The 9,498-nt window shown below is 41.3% G+C and overlaps 1 long non-coding RNA gene across 1 annotated transcript; it reads right to left on the bottom strand.

The window, feature by feature from the left end:
- Positions 1 to 695: 695 nt before the first annotated feature.
- On the bottom strand, positions 696 to 7,975 carry LOC136097293 (uncharacterized). Its single transcript, XR_010650772.2, has 3 exons — positions 7,906 to 7,975; positions 914 to 1,026; positions 696 to 826 (listed from the first exon to the last, which is right to left on the bottom strand). It is a non-coding gene; the product is annotated as an uncharacterized lncRNA (long non-coding RNA).
- Positions 7,976 to 9,498: the final 1,523 nt, after the last annotated feature.

Here is a 9,498-nt window from a genome sequence, read left to right as displayed (position 1 = left end):
CCAAATACAGTTTAAACACTCTATGACCATGAGGGCTGTTGCTTTTGCTGTCCCTCATGTCACCACAGCATGGATGGCAGATTAAGTAACAGCATTGATGCTCTATGTATATGTTGATCTAGCTGTGCTGCCATTGCTGGTAGAAAGAGTGTATGAGAGGGAGTCACAGAGACAAAGATGTTCTGTTAAGACTGGTGTTTAAAGGATAAGCTTATTTTTCGAAAGCGTGCCGTAATGATAGGAGAGGCAGTTTTGCTCAGGATAGTGACAGTCTAGGCAGTGGTGTTACCAGTACACACAGTGGCTGCACTGAGAGGATGGTATTAGCTACAAAGGATGCAATGCGTATGAATGACCGACCTCTTGCTGCAAGTTTACTGTGGTTTTATTCTCCCCAATGAATATTAGAGGTGTATGTGTTCAGTGGGAGGGTATAGGGCTACTGTTAAAAACTACTCATTGAGTAGTCTCGAGTCACACAAAGGATTGCTCAATAAAGATTATCCATGTGTATAAGAGTATGCAAGATCTAATACATACGTTTTATTTTATACTTGTAAAAGAACACCAATTAAAATGTTGAAACACCTCCTTTAAGTTGTGTTAGTCCTCTGCTTTCAAAAATCCAAGGTAAAGGTTATACAGCACACTGTCATGTTACCATGCAGTGGAAGAAATCTTTTCAAGTTGATCTGACAGAAGAATAAGCTGTGATTGATTGGGAATTCCTTTTCATCCAGCCAGTGGTACTTCCAATGCTTGTTCAGCTGGGTGGGGTCTCAGCAGAAAATTTTGTAGTAGGCAGGCAGTTTAAGAGACCAATGTCCTAGCAGACAAGATCCATATAACTTATTTGTTGTCAGAATCAGAATATTTAGTTGGCCTACATTGGGAATCAGAAATAAATCATTACCTTATATAGGATCTTGTAACTTTTTCCTGCGCTCTTGTTTCATGCCCATCTGGATTTAACATGCGCTTTTCTCTGACCTTGGGAATAGCCTGCAAAATCCACACTGAGGACTACTGTGGAGACACATGAATGCATAAAAACTTTGTAACATGTTTAAGTGTTTGTAAATTTATATACATATAATATATATGTAGCTTTAAAATACAGGTGTAAATAGATACATTGTAACAAGTTGTAATGCATGTACGTCACTTAAACGAGGGACAGTAAGAAAGGGTTTCAGAAGTCCTGGTGGCAACGGACACCACTATCTGCTAGTAAGAGCTGCACTCTCTAAAACACAGAATGTGATTAATCCTTTCTAGCAGACATTCTTTTTAGTCTCTAGGGATGATTTTTAAGTGAATATCCAGAATATTTTTTTTTAATCAAATGTATATTAAAACCTCAATGAAAAATTTCAGGTTTAGGCACAATATTGATAACTTGGTTTTAACACAGTTCCTTAAGGAAAAACTGATATGACCACACTGTTCCTCTGTCAGCCTTATTCTCCCCAATACGTATCAAACTCACTGGACACATTAAAATTGAATTTTTCTGAGGACAGATACCTGAGGAAATAAAGCAGGCTTATACAAGCTTTGTGAAGACTATCAGCTTCCAGGAGGAAAAGATGGGAATTGATAAAATGATCCAACTGATAAGAAAGGTTTCGGCATGAGCGATCTGCTTTGGCCTTCTGGCTGGAGACTTAGCAAGCCGAGCAATTGCCATGTTATAAACCTGTGCGTCGTTTAGAGATCCACACACCTGCTACCTCTTGCCCTTGAAATGAAACAGGACTAGGAGCTGTGGGGATGAAGAGATGCAGAAAGGAAGAGGACAACATAGTAAAGTCATGGGAGGTAATAGGAATAACTTCAGTTTGAAGGATGCAGTGTGGACTCTGCAGGACACTCTATTTTCTGTGTTCCGTTGATTGCAGAACAACTTATTTAAAGTAAGTTTCTAACCATTCTAATAAAAGGTGAGGTTCTGTTAGACTTAAAAAATGCATGACAACTAAAATGAACCTTTTTTAAAAAGATTGATTACTTACAAGCCAATCCAGTGACATTTGCAGCCTGGCTTAGAATTGGTAAATACTTGGTGTTGGTAAACTGTAATCTAATTTAAAAAAGGAAAGGAGGGGGATTTTTTTTTAATTTCCCAGTAATTTCTATTTTTTTTCCATCACAGCTGAGAATATCTAGTCTAAAACAAACTATTTTATATTCCTACTTACTTGAAGTGAGATATTTGCAAGCCAAACATCATAGTGCGTATTTATAATCCCATATTTTAAAATGCAGTTGAGGTGTTAAGGATTATGTACTTTCTTACTGACCATGAAAAGTAAGTTAGGTCTCTTGGGCTCACTCTGAAACTGAAGCCAAAATGAAAGATAATTGCTTCAAAATGACAATGTACAATTTTACTGAATTTCTCCCTTGAATGAATGCCAACTTTATATCCTGGGGAAAAAAAAAAGAATAGTTTTATCCTTTTCTGTATTTCTCAGACATATGTAAAAGTTCTTGCTGCTGAAATTAAATTTTAAAGAAATTATGAGTGTCTGCACTCGGGTATGAAAATTTTGCCATTCAGATGGGAATGCTGCTATGTGTAAAGGCTCCTAGCATTAATGGGTAAACACATCTAAGCAGGGGAGAGATGCTAATTAGTTGGATATTGCTTACCGAGATATTTCCTGACAAACATCACAAGTTTTAACTTTTTGGCCCTGAAGGTGAGACCTGATTTAATGAAGCAGAAATACCCTTCTAAACACATGTTCTGTGCCATCATAATTGTTTAAGTTCGTATTTTGACAGAGCAAACAAAATGACAGGGAATAAATGTTGCAGGTATTAACTTCTGAAAATTCTTTCATCAGCTATTCTTTTCATCTGATTAATGTGCCCTGTCAGTGCAGAGCTTTCATCAGCCACAGATACTGTCAGGAAAATGATCAGAGATGGATTCAGATGGAGAGCAATGCCAGAGGTTGTCAAGGTGAAGATTAATTCACATCCGTCTTCTAGAGTGGGAGCTAAATATCAAAACAGCAGTGAAGCACCTTGAGACAAGGTACCAGTGTTGCATTTTATTGTGTTCGTGTGGATTTGCAGTTCTTGTAAATCTGCGTTGTGGTAAGATGTGCACTGAACACGACGGCTCTCAGGAGAGAGTGGTGCTTGCAGTTGCTTTAATTTTGCAGTTGGTGGCCCTCATAGCACCAGTTATGTTCTTTAGAATACATGTTGTAGCTGCTTCTCCCTCCTCTTGGCTGCTTCATGGTGGTTGTTTTAAACAGAAATGGAGAAACAAGGCACGGAGAAACAAGGCACAGAGAAACTCTCATCTGCATTTTTCAGTAGGGGTGCTCTTGAGAACCAAAGTTGCGTCGCCTTGAAAAGAACAGAACTCATGCAGTACGCCAATTCTTTGTTACCACTTTGAAAATTTTAATAATAGTGGGCAGTAGCTCAAAAGCATGCAAGTGTAATTTTAAAAAAAATAGATTCAAAAGGAGATTTTTCAAACAGGAATAGCATCAACTTTGGAGCTACAAAGGAAAGCAAAGTAGCCTTACAACTGCAAAGTAATTAGGGTTTTTTTCATTGTGTTCATGGATTCTTGTGTGTTTCCCCCCTGCACCTTCTGCCCCTTCTTATTTTTCAAGCAAAAAGGAGAAGAAAGACCAAACATGAGAAAAATAAATATTTTACCAAAAAAAATAAAAAAAAAAAAAAAAAAAAAGAAAAGGTCACTGCAAACCCACAGGAATGTGTGCGGCAACTTTGACACATACTGCATTGAGGGTGCGTTGGATTTATCCACTCGTTTTCTCTGAGGTGCATGGTGCAATCCTCAGTGAGGACTCCAGGTACAGCCAGGCAGCTACCCCAGCCTTGGCAGTTGAGAGGATGTCCTCGATCTAGACATAGCCTCATTAGAAAAAAAAGTCGTTATTGTTTGTCTGTTTTAATATCACTATAGTCTTAATTATATATAGTGTGTTGCAGTACACACATTAGTTTTGATTCCACATCTCAGCACAAACAGGCAATTTCTATGCTAATGGTCAGAATAGAAATATTAAACACTGACATAATATGTGCAATTTGCTTAACTAATTGCAACTTCCTTATGAACGTAAAGAAAAACAATGACCTGTGCAATACATCAGAGAGTTTTTAAGACCATGTGGTAGCTGACTTGTTTTTGTTTGGATCATATTTTCTTCATCAGCTGACAAGATGTGATGCACTAAAAAATCAGTGTCTGTTATTTACAGAAAGATAGAATATAATTGATTGGAGAAACCTAAGACATTGCACATACCAAGTCTAATTCATGGTAATTTGGCTGTGTATATCAGAAATGAACCAAACTGCTTTAGAGTAAGAGGAAAGCAAAAACATTGCAGAGGAGACAGGTTATCAGGTAGGGACAGGTAAGGCATGTAGTAAGTGAAAAATTACTTCTGCCTTGCTGTGAAATATGGACCTCAGTAATGATGTTGATGTGGTGCCATAAAGATTGATAGTAAGGCAAATTCAGGGAAGGCCAAAGGGTGCTGTACCACCAACTTATCAAATGACTCAACTGCCAGTTACACCTGATTCTTCTGCGTAATTTGTCGTTGGTACAAAATTAAATGGAAGCCCCCAACAGCCCCATGCCGGAATCCATTAGTGAACACCTATAAATCACTTGTCCTATAGCAATCAAGGGCTTATGTGTTTGAGCTGCTGTCTTAATAAACTATACATCGCTGTTCTTCACAGGGTACAGCAGCAAATGAGCAGTAGGCAAGGAAAAGGGAACATCTACTAATGGGAGATCTAAAATTAAATACCACAAAGTCTCTATGGTCTTAGGCATATCACTCATTCACAAGATCTTCTAGTGTACTAGAAAACTAAATGCTATTTTAGCATGTGTAAGAGCATATTTGTATGGAAAAAAAAATATTGGCAAAGGATTGGAGTATGATCTGGCAGACTCTCCCTGCCAGGTAGCAAGAGTCTCAGTGAGGTGGGGTGGTGTTCCAGAATACAAAAGAAAGTGTTAGAGATCACTGTAATTAGCAGTCAAAGGCTCTGGTTTCAACCACGGTGGACACAGCTCTCTTAGCTTTGGCAGAAAACTATGCAGGAGAAGGATCTCTAAATACAGCTGAGAAGAACTGAGATATCTCCAGCCTGTTACTACTCGCATGAAAGCCTGAGCAACAAAAATAGCAGAATATCATTAAACTATCAAATCTTACATGAAAAGATCATAAATGCAAGAAAGATAATGAATAAATAACATTGTGAAAATTGTATTCCCCAATTGGATCAACTCATTTAAGTTTCATTTTTAATACTGGTTTCTCTGGAAGTGCTAAAAATGTATTACAGGAGGGAAGTACGTATGTATGTATAAAGTGCTGTAAATTGTCTTGCAACTGGAGGCTTCAGTAGCTATTAATCCAACGGTAATTTAGCCTGGCAGAAAGTCATCCCTATTCAAATCCCAGGTCGTGTGTCATTTGTGTCTTCATGAAGTTTTCCAAAGAGATGGATGCATACCTTCAAGTTTCTCTTGAGTGTAACTTAAGCCACATAGGGCTTTGCGAGCTACACTCAGACAAGTGTCCAAGTTATCAGGGCAAATCCAGGAGTAAAAAAGCTCTATCATGACAAATGGGTGAAGGGAAACATATAAATTCACTGATTGTGTGGCTGAAGCAGTGTAAATCTATATTAAGAGGCAGTTTAAGTATGATTCAGCAGCTATAGGCTTCATGCTGGATCTTGGCACAGGGATTACACACTTTAATAATCTAGCCACAGGATAATTTTTAAGCAAAAGCTTTAAACAAAAGCCTGTTCCTTGGTACCACAGTTCATTGTGTCATGTTGTTTTGCTTAGACATGTTCATTAAACATGACATCTTTTCTCAGTGTTTCCCCTACTAACATTACTGAAAACTAAAAATCCTCAGTACAAACAGGACTGAGCTAGAGGCTGTATCTGTCAAGTGTCTGGTCATGGACAGACATCTGCTAACAGAACAGGGTCACCCTGTCACGGCCATGCTGAGGACTGGGAGAGGGAAAAATCAGCAAAAAGCTGTCACAGCACTCCTTTGTATTTTATAAGACAAACTGCAGCAATGTAAAGTAATACAGACATGAATACTTAGGGTGTAGGTGCTGTAGTGTTCAGACCTGGGTAGTGGCTCCTGTACATGAAGACAGATAGTGGAATATTTCTATGGCTGTGTTGTTATATTGATGCCACTTCTTCCACACCACTAACACAGACACTAAGACAGCCAACGGATAAAGCTGTGTCAGGGCACGGTACAGGTTTAGCTTAGACCTGGGGTTACAGTGATGTTTTTTTGGTGCATGTGCGTGCTCCCAGGCCGCCTCCCTGTGTCCTATCATAACATGCAAACCATCAAGCCATGGATCCAATGCTGGCCATGGTGCAAATGCAATAAAAGGACAGACTCATTTTCAGAAATTGTTTTTTGGAGGCAAAGATGAGAGACAGGTGATAGATGTGGAGCAATGGGAAAATCCTAGCACAAGGCAGCTTGCCTCACTCTTAACAGCAGAAGGCTTGTGATGAGTCAAGGCTGCTAGATTTTCAGATCCATCAGGAAGCTCACAGCTGCAAAAGTCAGCAATTGGCCATGTAAGTGGGAGCTTGGATCCTGAGGGAAACAATGGTGAAGTGGTATTTAAGTTAAAAGAGAAAAGAAAAAAAAAAAAAAAGCCATTGTCTGGACTTTACAGGCCACAGTAGCCAGTGAATTGATGCTGTGCTGGTATTTTACCTAAGTTCCACACCAGTGACTTTCATTCTTGTTTCTGACTTACTATCACCTAAAATATTTCCCTGTGGAAGTGTTGATCCCTGAATGGCAACTTAACATTTAATACAAAATGTAAACTTACAATTACTGACAGTGGACTTGTTTTCTTCCTCAGCTTTTACAGGTCTTTTAGAAAAATTTCACAGTCTCCCCAGTGTGCTTAGAAGTACTGCAGGTAGCCTACTGAATGAAAATGTGCCACAACAGACACCTAAGGAAAACCTGCCCCATCCCTTACCACTGCCCACCACCACGCATGCTGTGTCAGCATCCTTTGGGGAGCAGAACAATAAGGTGTCTCCCCAGACAAAAGCACAGGAGATTGACTGCCAGAGTCGGTCCAGGGACTGCTGCAAAAGGCAATATGTGCAGACACACACAGCTCTCTCTCCCCAGTGCCTGGCCTAGTCCACTAACACCATCTGAGAAGAACTCTCCTGTCATGCATTTTTAGGTGGAGTCCTCACAGCATACTCTCAGTTATGAGCCACTAAAGCACAGATGCAGCAGCCTGAGGCACCCCTGCTTATCTGGGAACAGACACTTTAGCAGGGCCTGTTGTGAAAGCACAAGAGGTAATGGTTTTAAACTAAAGGAGGGGGGATTCAGGCTAGACATGAGGAAGAAATTTTTTACAATGACAATGGTTAAAAACTGGCACAGTTTGCCCAGAGAAGTGGTAGATGCCCCATCCCTGGAGACATTCCAGGCCAGGCTGGATGGGCCTCTGAGCAACCTGATCTAGTTGAAGATGCCCCTGCTCATGGCAGGGAGGTTGGACTGGATGAGCTTTGAAGGTCCCTTCCAACTCAAACTATTCTATGACTTTATGGTTCTATTATTTCTAATTGTGGAAGTGGTGATGTAAACATGTGTCAGGAGTGACACAGTTCTAGTGGACCCTATTTAGAAGCACGAATGCGGGCTAACTGATCTTCGGGAGGTCCTCTCCCAGACTCTGATCATGAGCTGCTAATCAGAAACAGGATTTGACACCCCAGTGCCAAAAGAAAGATCACAGACTGGGGAGGAAAGCAAGAAAGAGATTATTAGCAGGAACGTGACAGACCAGGACAGAACGGGCACGTCTCCTCCATCACCCCCCAGCGGAGCTGCACCCCATGAGCGATGCGTGGTCGCGGCCCCTGCGCCTGGGCCAGCCCGCGCTCCCCAGCAGATGGCGCTGCCCAGCCGCTCGCCGCGCGCGGGCAATTCACGGGCTGCGGAGCCGCGGCTGCCCCCTGGCGGCGCTGGGGGGGTCTCCACAGCTTGTCGGCTGCGTTTCTGCATCTGCCCTAGTTTCAGCTGGGGTAGAGTGTATTTGCTTCCTAGTAGCTGGTGTAGTGCTGTGCTTTAGATATAAAATGAGAAAAATGTTGATAACACACTGATGTGTTAGTTCTTGCTAAGGAGGCAAGGGCTTTTCACACCGCACCACGTGCATATGAAGCTGGGAGGGGGCACAGTCAGGACACCTGACCCCAACTGACCAAAGGGATACTCCATACCATATGATGTCATGCTCAGTATCTATTTTAAGGGTAGCTGGCCTGGGGAACCGCTGCCCGAGCATGGGCATCGATAACCAGGTGCTGAGCGCTTGCATTGTGCGTGACTGATTCTATATATTCTGTTATTGCTATTTTTATTGCTGTTGTTGGTGGTGTTATTATTATAATTTCTTTTTCTGTCCTACTAAACTGTCTTTATCTTAACCCATGAGGTTTATCCTTTTATTTGCCCCTTCTTCCCCCCTCATCCCACTGCAAGGGAGGAAGTGAGCAAAAGGCTGTGTGTGGTGTTTAGCTGCCTGCCAGGTTAAACTACAACAGCATGGGAGGCTGTGCTACCCTAACTTTAATCCTGCTCTACCTGGAATCTACTGCCAGCTTATTGTAATAAAATTTCTGTCTGTATTTAGACAGGGTACTTTGCTGGTGGTGGCTCTTCCTTCCAATAACAGCAGTGCACAGCCATTCTGTCCTGCTTTGTGCCCTTTGACTTTAAGCAAGACTGACATGGCAAACAGCGTCTGGATCGCACATGGATTTTTTGAGTACAGCACGTGGGCCTCTCATGATCATTGCAAAAGGCAGTGTGAGGAAGTGCCAGAGCAGGGAACTGCACTGAGGGTTATAGTGTAAAGCAAAGACATAGAAGAATCTGCCAATCCTTACTGGAGTCGCACTGACATTTTTTTCCTGGCTCACATCTATCCACTTTTCTGCCCTGGTCTTAGCATGGAATAATTTATTTTGTAAACTAAATAGAGCAGAAGTTTCAGACTATGTCATTCCCTTGAGTGAAGGCAAGTGCATACAGGGACAGCTTCAGGCTGCAAGTGAAGGCAGTCTCTTCAGGAAAGACAGCTTAGCTCCTCTTTGGTGTAGAATTAAGGAAAGGTTGGTAAACAAAGATTTCACAGTGTTCAAAATAAAGATTTCACCCTACAAAATCAAAGAGACTGATTGAGGTCTCTCCTTAGTTTTCCTCCTGCTATGTGGGAAGGAGTCCAACGACCTCAGCTCAGCAACATCTTCACCAATGCAGGAGCTGGGTCTCTTTCATTTCAGTCTTCACACCACTCTTTTTGTTGGGGTTTATATATCCAGAATTTTACATTGTCCCTTTTATGATGAAGGTGTGAAATAGCTAGGCCTAT

The sequence above is a fragment of the Patagioenas fasciata genome, chromosome 1 (assembly GCF_037038585.1).
Source record: "Patagioenas fasciata isolate bPatFas1 chromosome 1, bPatFas1.hap1, whole genome shotgun sequence".
In the NCBI taxonomy this organism is placed as follows: Eukaryota; Metazoa; Chordata; class Aves; order Columbiformes; family Columbidae; genus Patagioenas; species Patagioenas fasciata.
This window is presented reverse-complemented; position numbering and strand designations above follow the sequence as displayed.